This window comes from Lagenorhynchus albirostris, chromosome 18 (assembly GCF_949774975.1).
Source record: "Lagenorhynchus albirostris chromosome 18, mLagAlb1.1, whole genome shotgun sequence".
NCBI classification, from domain to species: domain Eukaryota; kingdom Metazoa; phylum Chordata; class Mammalia; order Artiodactyla; family Delphinidae; genus Lagenorhynchus; species Lagenorhynchus albirostris.
Genome location: NC_083112.1, coordinates 66512080 through 66529871, shown reverse-complemented (window position 1 = coordinate 66529871; position 17792 = coordinate 66512080). Strand labels below are relative to the sequence as shown.

The following is a 17792-nucleotide window of genomic DNA, read 5'->3' as shown; positions in this document are numbered from 1 at the left end:
TATCACAGAGTAAGGACCCGGTCAAAAGTAGCTATTGTCAACATATTTTTAATGGTTGCCCAATAGTCATGGCTCCACAGACCATAATTTACTTAGACACCTGCCTATTGCTAAATATGTAGCCAATTGTCTTTTATCGGGCAATTGCCTATTATTGAACTGTTATAAATACATCAATGACATTTTTACATATTAATCTGTGCACACTATTTCATTGTGTGACATTTCTATAAATGGTTAAATCACTGAATTAAAGAACATGAACATGTTGAAGGCCTGTACTATGTCAAATTACCCTCTGAAAAATGTAAACTTCCACCAGGACTAAATAAGAAGGCTGTAATCTTATAATTCTCTGGCAGAGAATTACAATCTAAAGGTTATTTTTTTCTCTTTGACATATGAAAAAATGTTTCTTTTACTATATTATGTGAGGCTGAGAATTTTTTGTCGTTTATATTTATTCATTCCTTTGTTATCTGCCATGCCCCTAACTTGCTTTTCTTTTGAGTGTAAGCTTTGTTTTTCCTACACTTGCAGTCGTGTGGCTGTCCAGCTGAGCTCATGACTGATGCTTCCTTTGTAGTAAGTCACTGGCCCTCTCATTGTCGTTAGTAACACTGAACATTCCTGCTTCATGGTACTTCCCAAAAGATCCTATTTTCTGAATGCAGACAATGCAGAAGGGATTCCCTCCATGCCTGCTGTTCTCTGAGAGCCCAGCCCAAGAGACTCTTCTCTGCCTTCTGACAGACACAGGATTTAATTCCTCGGTGACTATAATTATCAAGGAATTTCAGCAGTGGTCTTTATATTTCTCTTCAAAGTGCTGTTAATATTTGAAGATCCTTCTCACGGAATCATCCTCCTGGAAGATGGTTTCAGAACTCTTCAGAAGGAGTGAGGGTTTCGTATGAGTTGTAACCAATAACGTGTCTGTGTGCATGGAGGACGTTTCTTCTCTGTCAACCTATCCAAAGAAGTGTGCATCCTCAAAAGGATTGGCCACCTCAAGGAATGCTTCTAAATCTGAAGCTTTATAACAAATCTATCAAAAAAGTCTGTCTTGGGCTGAGTGAAGAGACTTCTTTTTCTTAGTCAGATCACAGAGTTTCTAATTCTTGGGCTTCTGTTTTTTTTTTTTCCTCATCTTTTCCAAGAATTCATTTTATTATTGTTTTTTTATTTTTAGTTTTAAATTTTATTTTATTTAAAAATTTTTATTTATATTGGAGCATAGTTGATAAACAATGTTGTGTTAGTTTCAGGTGTACAGCAACGTGATTCAGTTATACACATGCATGTATCTATTCTATTTCAAATTCTTTTCCCATTTACATTATTACAGAATATTGGGCAGGGTTCCCTGTGTTACACAGTATATCCTTGTTGGTTATCTATTTTAAATATAGCAGTGTGTATGTGTCGATTTTGGTGGCTTTGGTTTTCCAAGCTGGAGCCTTGAACATTATACTAGACAGTGTGAAGGATTGGGGGACCACCAGGTGCTGGCTAATGGTAGCAGTCAGTCTGCTGCCCCTCAGCAGGGTGATCTTGGACAAGTTACCTAACCCTTCTGACCTTCAGTGTAGATGGTTGGAGGAGTGGATAAAGGAATTGGGCAAGGTGGTTCCTTAATCCCTAAGGACACTGGGTCCTCATCCAACTTGAATTGTTCTTACGGTCACATATCACAGTGTTGGAAGGTACCAGATAGGGCCAGTCTAAAGGCTACAACTATATTGCTAAACTTCTTCACACCCTAAGAAAAGTCAAATCCATCCTCCAAATTCCTCCCTTTTCATATGAAGAGTCAGAGGCAAGGGATCAGGGGCCAATCTCTTAGCTTCAGTAAACTCTCCTCTTCAACCCCATCACATTCTTCCTTGTTAAATGCAGCACTATTTTCTTCTTTACTACAAAGAAGCTATAAAAAATCACTCTTATCCTCAAACTCAAATTATTCCTTGAATACGAAAGTGTTCAGAATTTGGAATTCCATTGTTTTTCAAGGATTTAGATGCAAAGCAGAGTCACCCAAAGGCTATTCCATCCCATTTTAATTCTATTTCATTTAGTGATAATTTAAAACAGAAGCCTGTGGAGCAGAACAGAGGAGGTAACTATAACGCCAGGAGGTAAAAGCAGGGGAAAGCAGATAACATCCCTTTCCTCCTTTCCTTGATGACTCACCCGCTTCCTCCAAGGAATTCACTCGTTTAAATGCATCGTCTCTTCCCAAGTAAAGCATGCCACTTATGATGATACTACCATCCCCTTTACAGCAGAGCTGGTGCAGTCTGTCTGCTCCAGTGTCTGCAGCAGTAGATGAGGGGTGATAGCCAAGCATGTCAGAGAGAGAGAGAGAGGTTTATCAGCATTTTCCACCACACACCCTTCACTCGATTCATTGGCTGCCAGTGTTTTATATTTTCTGTTTGCTCCCTCCTCTTCAGATGCTCCAAGAGCCCTGAAGCTTCTTGGGAATTTCAAGCGTAACTGAGAACTTCTTGGCATGAATGTGAGAACTGGTGAAATCGATGGCTTCGTGCGTCTGCACTTGCCAGCGCTCTAGGACTGATGCTCTAAGACTTGATGCAAACAGACAATTTCTCTCAAGAAGCCAGAGCAAAGGGGATCATACCAGGCAGATGATCCAACTATTCAGTTGTGATGCCCTGGGGTTCCTTCCAGACAGCTTTAAGTACCAAGTAAAGCACGAGGCTGGTGATGCCTTTAATTTAATCTCATATGATGTTTTCCAAATGGGAACCAGAAAGGCGAGAGGGACCAAAGCTCCCTGACCAATGATGAGCGAGTAAACATCACCAGCTTAACACAAATGCAATAATGCTGCGCTCTTTCTTCTCCAGGATTCTCACTGCTCAGAATGGCGTGATTAGCTGGTAAGAGATTTCAAGCTCTTGAGGTCTGTTTAATTTTCAAATGTTCATTGTGTGGAGGTGATTGGACATGTCTGGGGAACAGCAACCAGAATCCTGAGAAGCCCCTTTTTTCTCCCCTCAGGGTCACCTGCAATCTATGGTGAGTGGGGGGTGGAATGAAATAAACTTCATTTTGCCAGCCTTTCAAATTGATCCCTGAAGACGTGAGTCGGGGACCTTGCTTACTGAGTTAAGACCAAATCAGATCTTTGGGGTAACAAAGCACGTCCCCTCCCTGGACCTCCGATCCTCATCTGTAAAATGTAAGCTCTGAAGTTCTGACTTTTAGGGGGGTTTTCTTAGGGGATACAATAAGGTTGCTTTAAACTTCTGTGGACTGTCACAGGAAGGCAAAGACAAACACAGTGGATTTGTTTATTTTGCAGTCCAGCTTGTAAAGAAACATATTTTATATTTGGCTTCTTTGAATCAGAGCCTTCACCTGCAGATAAAAACAGTAAATACATTTCAGGACTGTGGTAAATACTGCAACTTGGAAACTACAAATTCAAGGGCAAAGGGAAGGTAAAACCCGGAAGAAGCAGTGTTGTCACCATAGTGAATCAAGCACTACAGGGCCCTTATGGTCTGGCTGACACTGAGAGATGCAGGAGGTCCATGCACGTATCGCTCTGCCAGTCTAGTTGCCCCCAAGGATTACCTGGTTGAGACGCTCAGGGAGGTAGAAAGTCAGATGAAGCATTTTAAGTACTACCTACCAGGGAGGAGACTTATTTTATAGCTAGTGACAAAGAGTGAAAAGCTTGAAAGGAGAAAGTTAATGCCACCTGACTTTAAATGTGGTCACACCAACTTACACAAAGCAAGTATTGCAGGATTTCTGGTAAACCTCAGGGCAAGTTATGTTCTTTAGATGTAAACATGTAATAAAAGCCTATTACAGCAGGGGAGCCTACAAAGGCTGTTTTGCTCCGTGAACGGTATAAATAAGCTTAATCATGTCACCCATGTTTACTGAATGCCGTATGTGGGATACAGTCTGCTAGACACAGAGGAAAATACAAAGTAATAAAGGAGTCCCTTCTTTGCCATCTACCCATGGTCTTGGGCAAGTTATTCAATCTCCTTATGTCTCTCAGTTTTCTCATCTGAAAATGAAGATAATACTACTGGCCTTATAGGGTTACTATATAAATAAAGCATCTGACAGAGTGCTTGGCACCATACAAAAAATGTTCATTGTTATTGTTTTTATTATGTATGAAAAGTGATGGTAAACTTCTTGGGAACTTATATAAGACTTTATGATTTATGACATTTTAAATTTATCAGGACATTGGATTCCATGTTAACCTGGCAAAGAAGGTATTGAATATAATCACCTCCACTTTACAGATAGGAGTGGAGGCTTACCTAAGGGTACACACTAAGCAGCAGGGGTGCAGGTGGGGAGGGGCAACATTGAATCGATTTATTCTTCTTTTCAAACGTATGGACACCAAGGGGGGAAGCGGGCGGGGTGGTGGCGGGATGAATTGGGAGATTGGGATTGACATGTATACACGGATGTGTATAAAATAGATAACTAATAAAAAAATTTATTGTTCTTTTCACTTCACCACGCTACCTCTCATAAAGACAGGAAGCTCACACTCTCAAGAGCCTTGCTATTTATCGGGATAGCCAAAAACTGAACAAATGAAAATGACACGAGATAAATGTGTCTGACACAGTGCTGTTCGTCATGCTTAGAATATTTGTGACTAATCTTAGAGAGACTGGTGGACTCAGCAACTGCTGTGGAAGTCTAGGGGGTAGATGGGGCAGAGGGCCTGATTGGGAGAGATTGGATGTACCTGGCTGTACACCTGGTGGGTCTGCGGTAGGTACCCTTACTAGTCTGCCCATGGGACATATTGAACCGTGGTGCTATCCTTATTCCTGGCCTCCCCAATCTATGGCCTCTCCCCTTGGTCCACCTACCTTCATTACTTTATTCACTAGTAGAAGCTGACTTCTTATGTTTAGCCATATTCTCTGTTATGTTATTGAATTGTGAGAGCCCTTAACACAGTGAAGATTTGTTCATCTTTGCCTTTCACATTTTGCCTATCACATTAGATACCATTCCCCGCAGCCCCCCCAAGTCTGACACACCTTTTATTTTGATTTTTGGACAAATAAGTTAAAATTTTATGTAGTAAAATCTATTGCTATTTTCTCTTGTAATTAAATTACTGTAGCTTTAATGTTTAAAAAGTCCTTCCCATCCAGACACTATGTATTTACCTAGTTTCTTCTAAGTTTTTCTTCTAGTGGTTTAATTGAAATACAGTGGTTTAATTAATCCCTAATGCAGCTAGAATTTATGTCAGTTAGTGAAATGCTGAAGCAAGTATCTAGATGGATTTCTTTCTGGAGAACTTCCTGATTTCCCAGTCCTCTTCATGAAATAGCTCATCCTTTACCCACTGGATTTAAAAAAAAAAAAATTTAATACATCTTAGGTTCATATTCAATCGGACATCTGTGTTTGGGGCATTCATTTTGTTTCCCAAATCTGAGCATCCATCCCTGGGCCTGAGATATTTTTGGACTCACACATTTCCATGTGCTGAAAATTGTGACTGGAGAGCTACAGACTCTCCAACACTTCCCTCTTCCTTGGCCAGGGAGCTCCTTGTAGAGATGAGGTGTGGACACCTACGAGTGCCATAATGGAGCTATTTGCTGCAGACACTCATTTTCAGACTCCTCCACCCTGGTCATTTTCTTGGAGGATTAATAAAACAACCTGCCTCACATGACAGCTCTTCCACACCCGCACACACATTCACACACACACACACACACACACACACACACACACACATACACACACACACAGAGCATGGTGCTGTCTTGTCAGCTTATCACCCTCCTCTGCCTGTCATTCTTTATCAGTTGAAGAGCCAAAGTTGGGAGAAGGTGAGAAGAGAAATTTCTTGTGCATATGCAACTGTCAAAAATCTAAATATAGGTCATATGAGTGACTAAAAATCCTCTCCACAAATTCCATCCTTTCCTCACATGTTTTCTCATATCCGCGTCTCTGATCTGCTCTTTGCTTTGCTTTACTTCCTTTTGCTTCTGTTTCCTTTCACGTTTCTACCTTTGTGACTATCCCTTCCTGGGAGGAATATGTAGAACTTTTTGAAGGGTCATGGGACTGTTCATAAATATTCGGAATTTTATGACTTCATGCACATGGCGGGGTTGACTCCAGCATGTTCCGGTGACATACTTTGGCCAATGAAATATAAGCAGAAGTTTAAAGAATGAGTGTGTTATTTGGCATAGAGCCAGGCAACATTCCGGCTGGTTGGCAGCTCCGTCAGCTTGGGTCCCATTGTGAGGATGACTTAGAAGAGAGCCCTCAGACAATGAAGCACGTGTCCTACAAGTGAGAAATCAGTCTTTGAAGCCACTGAGATTTGGAGGATGTTACCACAGCACAAACTAGCCTCATCTAGTTTGAACATAGTATGAAGACTCTTTTCAAAACAAAAGAATTGGACATGTGGTTTGTGAATCAGGTGGGTGTGTATATACCTGAAACATGTCATCGTTTTTGTCTCCCAAGAAAATGATGGGGTGGAGTGATCCAGGAAGGTGGAGGATGGCTTCCTCCTTCCCCATCCAATCAGTGGAACTGCAGAGAGCTCCCAGCCGGACAATGACAGGGCAACAGAAACAAATTTTTTTTTTTTTTTGCGGTACGCGGGCCTCTCACTGCTGTGGCCTCTCCCGTTGCGGAGCGCAGGCTCCGGACGCGCAGGCTCAGCGGCCATGGCTCACGGGCCCAGCTGCTCCGCGGAAGGTGGGATCCTCCCGGACCGGGGCACGAACTCGCGCCCCCCGCCTCGGCAGGCGGACCCTCAACCACTGCGCCACCAGGGAAGCCTGAAACAAATATTTTAAACTAGAACTATCCTTGTACCTTGGGCGCAGAATACCACAAGCGCTTTTCTTAATATAACTGGCTAAGAAGAAAATCATGGCCTTGTCTCCTGTGGTTTAACTCTCAGTCTGGTGTTTATGATAGATATTTGGGGTTACTACCCCAGGATGTAAAGGTAAGTTCATGTCCTGGTTTCCGAGTGTCTTGCAATTTTGTGCACTTCCCCAGCAGGTGTTCTGTGAAAGCAGAAAAAGAAGTAAGGGAATTCCAAACAGCTGCTTAATCGATGGTAAGCGCCAGCATTTCCACATCTTATCTCAGGTTGAAAGCAAGGATCAGCATACTTAATTTCGGCTTCAATTGGGCCTTTGTGATATGGGGGTCTTTTCCATTCTGCTCCCTTGCATCCAATGTTATTGCCAGTAACCTTATTAAGTAAATACTTCAGCTCAGCTGGTTGAATGCATGGTCGGTTCTTATTTTAATTAGTTATTTCAAGGGGTTTTTCATAATCTGGATTTGAAAAGATTCCAGTGTGCCTCATTGATCCTACAGATTATATTCTAATGCATTTGGCCGTTTTTTTGCGGTTAAGCTTCACTGGCGAGCACTAATTGGGTGGAAGGTCAATGTAAATTAGTTACTAGACTGAATTTGAGTCTTTTTTAAAGAAACGTATTTTAAATGCAACAAGCAACTCAAACAATTCTCACAAAGTTCTGACAGAAGACTTCCAAGTGGACGTCGTGCTGAGCTGCTGTATTGAGTAGATAAAACTTATGTATATAATTAGCATTCCTATTTACATACAAACAGTGGATGGACCAATGCCGTTAAAAGTTATTTGCTCTCTTACAGAGATTAAATGTGCTCCTGAATCACATTCAGCCTAATCGGCTGTGTGACAGAACCTCTTTTCATTGGCCACCCTGAACGCTAATCTAACCTACACTGAACTATAACAAATACTGAGTTAGTGTATTCCAAAGAAATAAAATGTTATTAAACACTGCTGGGTGTTTTTGAAATAGTTGCTGAAAAAATTTTAAATCTCCTATTGCCCCATTTCATTCTAGAGGAGGGAGAGCAGAAATCTCAAATTAAGAAACTTTGTTGCCTATGGGATGGGTTGTTTGAAATAGAAATAGAAATTGAACTGTAGAAAATGTGGAAAATAATATTTCGTATGCACCTTTGGATACGGACTGAAATCCAGTCCTACAGTTATGATGCTATTGCCTAAGTCTATGTGTCATCCACTTAGAACACAGTGTGAATGGTGTCGCATGGAACTGAGCAACCATGGCTGTAACAATATTGGAACGAGATATTCTACTCGCCTGTGGTTACTGATACAAGAACATGTGTTGCTCTTCCCTTTCTATTTGACAAGAGTACACTCATTCTTCAAGACTTGGATCAAATATCACTTTTTTGAGACTTCCTGAGTTTCACTGTTTATGTTAGCCATGGTTTCAGCAGGAAGGAAACAGGTGCATACTCAAATTGGGTAATTTGAGGAGGGTTCATAAAGGGGTTGTTTACAAAGGTGTGGTCTGGGTATATGGAAGTTACAAGGGAAAGATGACAGGATGCTGGAGTTTGTAACATCAGGGCCTAAAAGGGCAGGGGAAGAGTGTCATTACTATAGGACCTGGTGACAGTAGCTGTATGGGGCTGACCACAAAACAGGAACTGAGACCTTCATACACAGCACACAGTGACTCCGTAGGAGAGAAGCCTGGTAGGCAAATTTCCCCAATTCACTCTGTTTTCTACCTTCACTCTCTCTTCATAACCCTTATTAGCTGAACCCAGCTGGAAGTGAGAGGGCAAGGGAGACTGCTGATGCAGTCTACAGGCCAGTGTATTAGTTATCTCTTTCTGTGTAACGAAGCTCCAAAACTTCGTAGCTTAAATAGCAGACATTATCCTGCTTCTGTGGAGCAGGAACTGGGGAGAGGCTTAGCTGGATTCTGGCTCAGGGTTTCTTATGAGGCTAATTGAAGAAGCCGGTTGAGGTCGTAGTCATCTGAAGGCTGGAGAACTTGCTTCCACGATTGTTCACTCACATGGCTGTTGGTTAGAAGTTCCACATCTTGTGCGCCTCTCTATAAGGTTACCCGAGTGTCCTGATGATGTGGCCACTTGCTCCTCCCAGAGCAGGTGATTGAAGAGACGGAGAGGACAGTGGAGAAGCTGTGATGTCTTTTAGACCTAGCTTTGAAAGTCATGTATCTCTTCTGACATAAATCAACCTTAATACAATGAGGGAGAGGGTCATGCAGAAACATAAGTACCAGGGGAAGGAGGTCACTGGGAGCTGTCTTGGAGGCTGGTGACCACAGGCAGCCCACCGAGAGGGTGCTGAAAGATTGAAAGCAGATATAGAGAGGCAAATAAAAGATATCCAGCACAGCCCCCAAGAAGCAATACTTCCTCTCTCCAATGATCACATCACGAGTTACCCACAATCTTAACCGCGGCACTAATTATATTGTTTTAAATTTTTTGTATGTATGTCTACCTGGCTACTGGAACATTAACCACTTGAAAAGAAGGACTGTGTCTTATTCTTCCTTATGTCTTTGGGACCTAACACAGTGCCGGGCTCATGGTGGGTGCCCACAGGTGTTGAAAATTTTTAGTAAATGCAATCTACCAGCGGTCTCTTGATAGTCCAGTCAATGCTGATTGCTTCTGGCATCCTTGCACCTCACCTGCCTCTCCGTCTTCCCCTTCCCTTTCCACCTTCCCTGCAGTTGCCCAGCGCTGCCAAAATACCTTTGTGTCAATTAGGAAACTGACCTAATATACTTATGCATAACATGAAATGTTAGTGACTGTTTAATCCTGGGGGTGTTTGCATATAATTTCCATACATTTGCATATATAAATTTCCAATTATGAAACGGAAAGGTGAGCCAGAATGTTAGCATTCCATTACTAGTAACCCCATGTCACTCCTTTAGTTCTCCGTTAACTACTTTGGCTCAAGTTCTACCCACTTTGGTGTTACTTATGTACTCCCCACTTGTACCTCAAGGACTTTTTTAATGTGAAACTCTCATGTAAAGGGGGGGGTTGCGACCATCCCTGGGGTAGAAAGATGTTTCTTGGGCACATAGTCCAGCCCTTAAAAGCCCTGGGTGAGGCTTTAAGGGGACACCCTTGAAGACAAGGGTCTGGTACATGACTTGGTGCATGACTCCTTGTGAATATGGCCAGAACTGCCTCAGGGACAACTATCATAGTTCCTGCTTACTGGCTGTGCTGACCTGTTTCTTTGATACCACTAATATTCCTGTCTAAGTTCTCCTCTGCAGAGGAGAAGCTGGGAAACATATTTCTCAGAATCTGCTCCCCTTGAATGGTCCTGGGGTAGAGCTTCCCAAAGAGAGGCAGACACGTGAGACTCAGGAGCAGTTGCAGGCAGGTGTAAGAGCCATGGCAACTTGCCAGAAGCTCAAAGTAGTTCTCACGCATCAGAAGCACTGGGTGGGAGGGCGGCTCGTTAGAAAGAGATTGCTGGGCTCTCCTCCTGCGGTAAGTGACTCAGGGGGTCCGGGCCTTGCCCTCCCCATTTTGCGTTTCTAATAATTTCCCAGGTGACATGGGTGCTGCTGGTCCCCACGCCACATCAGAGACGCCCAGCTTTCCAGAAATAACTGCCTCAACGTTTCCCTTCCCCTGAATTAAGACTCATCATACGCGGAAGGGATAGCATGGCCCCTGTTTTCCTGAGCAAACTCGACCCACGCTCTGGACATGAGCAGGAAGGAGAGCTCTCCAGGTGTGCAGGTTAGAGCAGGAAATCAGGCCGGCCAGCTCGTGCTTCCAGGACCCGTGTGGCTTCAAGGTCAAAGCAAAGCCCATGCAGCCATGCTGGTCTTCACCTTTCCATGGGGAAGGAATCCTCTTGCACTTGGGCACTTTAGACTTTGCTCAGTGCCACTGCTCAGCTCTGTGGCACAGGCCAGGGCAGGACAAAACCTCCAACTAGAAGCCCTGGAAAGCAGCTTGGGGACTTGCCCTGAGTCACAGCCGATGATGGGTCTGCCATGATGGTGGGGACACATCTGACTAGTACAGGCAGCGTGACAGTCCGGGGGCCGTGGAGTGTGGGGAGGGCAATGCAAGCAGCTGTAGAAAACCGAGAGGAGCTGATTCGCTTCTTTTGAGTGGAGGTGCTGGGCTCGTGGTGAGGTTAAGAGGCAAAGACTCAAGCCCATTGAGCCATGAGCATCTCAAAGACTTCTACTGCAAAACCGAGGGACTTAAGCATCTCATGGGGCGGGCTGCTGGCCTCTCACAGGACTCTTGGGCCAGATCTGACAAAGATGATTTTCAGAAGAAACCCACGTTTGTATGTCCTCTTGCAGCTACCTGGGCCTTCATACGTATCGTCTCAAGGAACCATCACTGTCTCATTTGAACTGAAGGTGGCCTTTTCTGAAAGAGACAGACATATTTGACAGATCAAGCAACAGATTCAGAGCTAAGGAATGTGGGCAAGATCACAGAGTTGCTTAGTGGGAGAACCAGGGCTACCACCCCGCCCCCGACTCTGAATTCCAAATTCCACCCCAGGCCACCTCCAGCCCCAGCTGCAAAGCCTGGCTCCGGGACTGAGAGCAATGCAGGGAGGTGGTCTGTTTAGGAGTTGCAAGGAGAGCCTCTTCTACTTCTGACCTTGGAAAAGGTGTGTCCCTCCTGCTGAACTACAGAGTTACAATTTTTTTTTGTAATATAAAAATTTAAAATAATTATAGATTCACAGGAAGTTGCCAACATAGGACACAGAGGTCCGGTGTCCCTTTCACCCAGTTTCCCTCAGTTGATAACGTCTTATAAACCACAGGACAAGCTCAAAACCAGGACAGATGATCTTTCTATGGCACAGTTTCTCATGTAAAAGTCCGCTAAACCTTAACATGCAGGCACTTAGGAACGCCAACAGCTGCTACCATTGTCATTATCAATTAATCTGGAGAGTGTCCTTAATATTCCAGAACAACAGATGACATGAGATGCCCCTGCTGGGGAAAAACATTCCAGAGTCCCTCCTGCAGACCAGCCCCCGAGACTTGTATCAAGGTATTCCCATCTCGCAACTGCCGTACGTCTCCTCTTTGTGAAAGACAGCTGAGCCTTTCAGAGACATTTGGCTAAAAGACAAATTCTGAGGTTAGTGGATAGAGCAAGTCTGGCAGATCTTTTCTGGAAATGTCTATGTCTAACCCAAGAGCACAGAGTTTGGAGCCAGTCAGATCTGAGTTGGAATCCATATACTCAATCACGCACCAAAATGGACATTTCTTCTAGTCTTAATGTGTTAAAGTTATAACTAATTTCTTACAGTTTAACTTTTTTACATACATCTGTTTTATTGGAAATTATAAATTCCTAAATCATGGTGCTTTGCACTTTTTTGCATCTGCCACTATGGTTTGATGATTAGATCTGAAACTACTGACAAGGTTGTTGAAACACAGGTAGGCTGGTTTCAAAACATTGAAATTCAATGACTATGCAAGGCATAACCTGCCAATTTGTAGTTATGAAAGAAATTAAACTCACTGGTAAGCAGAACCAGGTGTGTCACCTTAGAAGTGGAACATGAATGTTAATTTGGAGTTTGGTAATCAGTGTTATATTGTCCATCTTGAAACCATTTACTGTAGGTTTGAATGCTAAGAACTCACACCATGATTACCTTAAAAAATCTCAGCTGCTCCTCTCTTGGTGGGTTTCAGAGCCCTCTAAGAATTATCCTATATCCTTAAGATAAACATAGCTTTCACCATTATTATGTGCTAGATGAAAGAATCAAAACAACCCTACCAACCTTGAAAAAATATGCTGGGTTATTTTTAAAAGGGAAAAAAAATGACCTAGTTCCAGAGCTCCAAATAAAGATAGAGATTGCTGAATACAAATGCTGTAGGTATTCGTTGAATGGATGTGAGCTATCCAAGGGAACCTTGTGTGTACGTAGGTTGCCTTCTTTGTTCACTTAATATTATATCACAAGAATGTCTTTATGTTACACGGTTGTGTGTGGAAACAACAGTGTTAGGTAGAAAATAGATGTGCAATGAATAAATAGGTTATGGAAAATATATTGACAATAACTACTTCCATCAAAACCAAGCTATTAACGTTTGAGTTTTGCGGTGACCTTCAGTCTTTCACACAGGGCTTTGGGATTCAAGTAGCAAAAAGAAAACATCTGGGAGTCTGCAGACAGAAACTGTAGGTACAGCTCTTCAATCACAATTAATGTCATATTACAAACAATTTCTTGACAGCGTTTATTGTAAACAGCTTCTGTGGCTATGACTGCCTTTTTTCCCTGTTCAGAAAGAATCTTCTCAACAGGGCTAGAGTCAGAGGTATGTGTCAGCCTAGGGCTGCATGCTGTTGTGTTTGTGCTGGGTTTGTTTGTTTTTTGCTGTTGGTAATTACTTGACAGTCTCAACCAACAATATAATTCCCAACATAAAAAACACGGAACATCGTGGGTGCCTGATCTGAAGGCGTAGCAGGACTCGTTGTAGGGTAGCAGCTGGGGTGATGTGAAGACAACGACCCCGTTGTGCTTGTCACTGCTGAGCTGTACTGCACGAGAAGCAAAGCCCACTTTCATTTTCCTGACCCTCGGCAAAGAATCATGCTATCTTTTCAGAGGCATCAGAGAATAACATAAAATGGACTCCAATTTCCTTCGGACTTGGATCAATTTGCTTCCGTATAGCCCTTGAACCCTTGAAGCAGAAGCATGAAGAGCTTGCTATTCTTTTGTCAGTGTGGTCTGACCACGTGGTGCCCCAGACGTTCTCTCCAAATATTTTTCAAAATGTCTGTCAGTGGCACCTGGTGTAGAGTTACCGTGTGTCTTGCATGTGTTAAGGTGGTCACCAGCTGCGTCTTGCTGATGACCCTGGGTGTTTGCTTCCCAATGATGATCAGAAAAGACTGAAAGGAACCAAATATGCTGGTGTATAATTTGGCACCTTTTGGGGACCTTCCTTCTTTTTGTCGGATCATCTGTACAGCTTTCAATGAACTGAGATTCACCTTTCACCATTTGTTTGTTACATATTCATGTCACAACATCTGGAAGAATTGAGTCTCTTATACCTCTTTTTTTTTTTTTTTTTTGCGGTACGCGGGCCTCTCACTGTTGTGGCCTCTCCCCTTGCGGAGCACAGGCTCCGGACGCGCAGGCTCAGCGGCCATGGCTCACGGGCCCAGCTACTCCGTGTGTGGGATCCTCCCGGACCGGGGCACGAACCCGTGTCCCCTGCATCGGCAGGCGGACTCTCAACCACTGCGCCACCAGGGAAGCCCTCTTATACCTCTTTCATTGTACTCCAAAGGCTCCCAGAACAAAGCCGCCCCTTTAGGTTCTGGACTGTGAACACGGGCCCCTAGTTCCCTCCGGGCATCAACAAGAAATTACCATGTAAAGATCGTATGACATCAAGTGCGGTAGCTCGGTGGGCTTCGTGGCATCGAGGGACATTTAGAGTTTTGTTTTACTTGACCGCCTTTTGCTTTTCAGCTTGTGTGTTATGGGAAATTCACACATAGGCCATTTGAGGACTAGGGATCTAGAAAAATGGTCGCCAGATCACACATCTCTTTGAGGGACTGCTGGCCTCCAGGTTGCCGGATTCATTGGCTCAGGCTTTCCCCTGGAGCCACATGCATAGAGTCCCAGCCAACGCAGAACACCGTGGGTGCCTGATCTGAAGGTGGGTTCCTCTGGGGCCCTACCTGTTCCGCCAAGTGAATCCCATCTGGGTTTGAGGCCAATTCAACAATGTTACACCATTTGGGTTATAATACAGGCTTTACTGGGGAAGTGAAAAACTAACAGAGGCCGGGGGCATTGAGAGAAGAGAAGGGCTCTACCCCTGATTTTCTCATTGTCCCAGAAAGTTGTGCTGGGCCAGGGCACTGATAGACCCTCAGTGTGGGTCTCCACCCGAGTGGCTGGACCCCACCTCTCTGCAGGACTCTTTCTTTACAGCACAGGTGAGAGAGTACCCAGGCCAGTGGGGAATACACAGCTTGCGTGGTAGCGGGTAATCTAGGGTTGGGCAGCCAACTGTAGGTAGAAATTGTCTGGGAATATTAGCCGTCCAGCACTTAGAGACCTCCCTCGGGGCCTATAGGACATTATGTACCTTCCTTCTAGAGGGAGAAAGTTACTGGTCCCACTGGAAGCAGCCCCTTCTGCTGATTCCAGCTGACTTGTAGTCCAAGCCATCTGGAGAGGGCTCCTAGGGTGATATTCAGACAGTTTTGCTCGTTCACCCACCAAGCCAAACAGCCATTCTTTAACAACTAAGCTTAGAAGAGGAAGACGGGAATGACTTGTGGACCCAGTTCGTTTTGTCTGTTTAGTTTTATGCCATTTTGTCCATAAATTGATCAGAAAAGGGACAATGAAGGGGAAAAAATGGTCAGCACCATAAGTAGACTTGTGATTGCTTGGAACACTAGGTAATAATTTTAGGTCACTGGTTCTGCAAACATTCACTGAGAAACTACCACGTATCTGACTCTGCTCGGTGATGTGGACACATGGTCCCTGATCTTAAGGGCTCATAGGCTGGTGTACACCATAAGATGTAATCAGTATTCATGACTAATGATGGGTGATGCTGAACTCTATGGGTTGCATCTTGGGGCAAGAGTGGTAGAAAGAGAAAGAGTCATATTGTATTAGGTGCAATTATTTCCTCTTCAGGGTGTAGCCTGGAAACTCTGCCTGTGTTCATGTAATGGGAAAATCTACAAGCTGTTAATAGCCACATGCAGTGGTGTGCTGGGGCTCACCTGCACCAGCCCAGGAGAGCCAGTTGTTAAATTTTTAGGTATTTTGAGAGCTGGTTGTTAAACGCAGCCGTTATAAAAAATTAAGTGATACAAACTTACAGTTAGATGCATTATACCAAGAACAAAGACAATAATACTTAAAATCCATCACTGCCTAAATATTTTAGTACATTTAGCCTATGCTCTTGGGTTATCTACATCTGTGGCCTCTGAATGGTGGAAATACTGCATAACGGTGCACTACTGGACATTTCTCCCCAAATCTGAATTCAGTGATGACACATCGGTAGCTTGAAATTGGTCCTTGTGCAGTATTTACACCATGGAAATCAGTAGACATGGTAAATTGGAGCTTGATTTACTGCCGAAGCTGGAACATGTTCAGTTAATGAATATAATTAATACAAGGGTGAGAAATAGTTTAACAGAAAATCACATATCAGATTTCATGACAGCACATTCGTTGGGAGAAGAATTAGTGGATTGGGAAGCAACTCCATTTATCAGTCATGGTTTAATTGCAATTAGAGGTTGGCCCCAGATGCAAGGGTTTGGCAAAAATCAATGAACGCATTCCATGAGAATCAACTGGCTAACAATTTACAACCAAGGGTATTATTATTTGTAAATTAAATGCTACATATCAGTTGTTAAAATCTATAATAAACATGTATGTACACGTTTTTCTTTTGAAGAGCCAGTTTGCTGTACCTGTATTTACTCTGTATTTGCCATAACACCACTGACTATAAACCTAAACTATCAGTGAGAGTGGTAGCAGATGAGGCCATGCTAATAAAGTTGGTTTCCTCTGATTGGATGAGAGGAGACAGTCACAGAAAGACCCACACCTTGTTCTGATCTCCAGATCGTTCCTCTTCAGCCACTTTCCAGAGCTCCTTCTGCCCACAGCTCAGGGTAAAAGCTTTTCTTTTCATTGTGACAACAAGGTGGGATCAGAGCACTTTCTTTGCGGTGTGAATGATTGTGAAAATCTTTTGAGGTCTTCATTTCTCATACTGATGCTCTTCTAGAAGTCTGCTAGGGCTGCACTAACAAAGTGCTCCAAAGCTGGGTGATTTAAGCAACAGAAATCTATTGTCTCACAGTTCTGGAGGTTAGAAGTCAGCAGTCAAGGTGAGACAATAAACCCTGTTCCATAATTGTTGGTTTCCGTTCATGTTCTCCCTTGGATGTGACTCTTTTTTTTTTTTTTTTTTTTTGCGGTACGCAGGCCTCTCACCGCCGTGGCCTCTCCCGCTGCGTAGCACAGGCTCCGGACGCGCAGGCTCAGCGGCCATGGCTCACGGGCCCAGCTGCTCCGCGGCATGTGGGATCTTCCCGGACCGGGGCACGAACCCGTGTCCCCTGCATCGGCAGGCGGACTCTCAACCACTGCGCCACCAGGGAAGCCCCTCCCTTGGATGATGCATGTTTCTTGAAAGCCGGGCTGTGGGCTTTACTTCCGCATTCCCAGCACCTGTAACTTTATTTTTAAAAAGGTTCATTTAGTTAGAATTTTCCACTGTTTACCCCCTTCCCTTCCTTCCACCACACCTCTCTCCCTCTCCTCAAAAGATGTCAAAGGACTTCTAGGTCTTACCAGTGACACCTTCTCGACGTTTCTCTTCCCTGTGTCCTCCTCTCCTTCCTGTGATTTGCCTTCATGTCTTCTTGTTGGGCCCAAACCATCAGAGTGGGCGCTTAACCCACCACTGTCCCGGGCCTCTCTCCAATCCAATCAGACTGCTGGACTCATCTTTTAAAAACACTATGATTGTTTTCTCCCTAGTTTAAAACCGTTCAAAACCTACTCATTTCCTTCAAGTTACTATCCAGACTCCTTAGAATGGAATATTCTGCTCTCTGTGGCCTGGCCCCAGCTTCCCTAAACCCCATCTCCTGAACTTGCTTCTGTGTATTTTATGCTGCAGCCTCAGAGCTGGGGAATTGTTTCAAGTTACGGTACAGTATTCTGATGGCTTCGGAGTATACTATTGGTCTTCCTGGAATGTCCTTCCTTTCCTCCTTCTGGAAAACTCCATTTCATCCAATGAGACCAGGTATGAATTTCCACTTCTGTGAAGTCTCAGATC

At 43.8% G+C, this 17792-nt stretch overlaps 1 pseudogene; it reads right to left on the bottom strand.

Moving 5' to 3' along the window:
• Window positions 1-16634, bottom strand: part of LOC132508735 (large ribosomal subunit protein eL8-like) — a 138530-nt pseudogene extending 121896 nt beyond the window's left edge.
• Between the last annotated feature and the right edge of the window lie 1158 nt (window positions 16635-17792).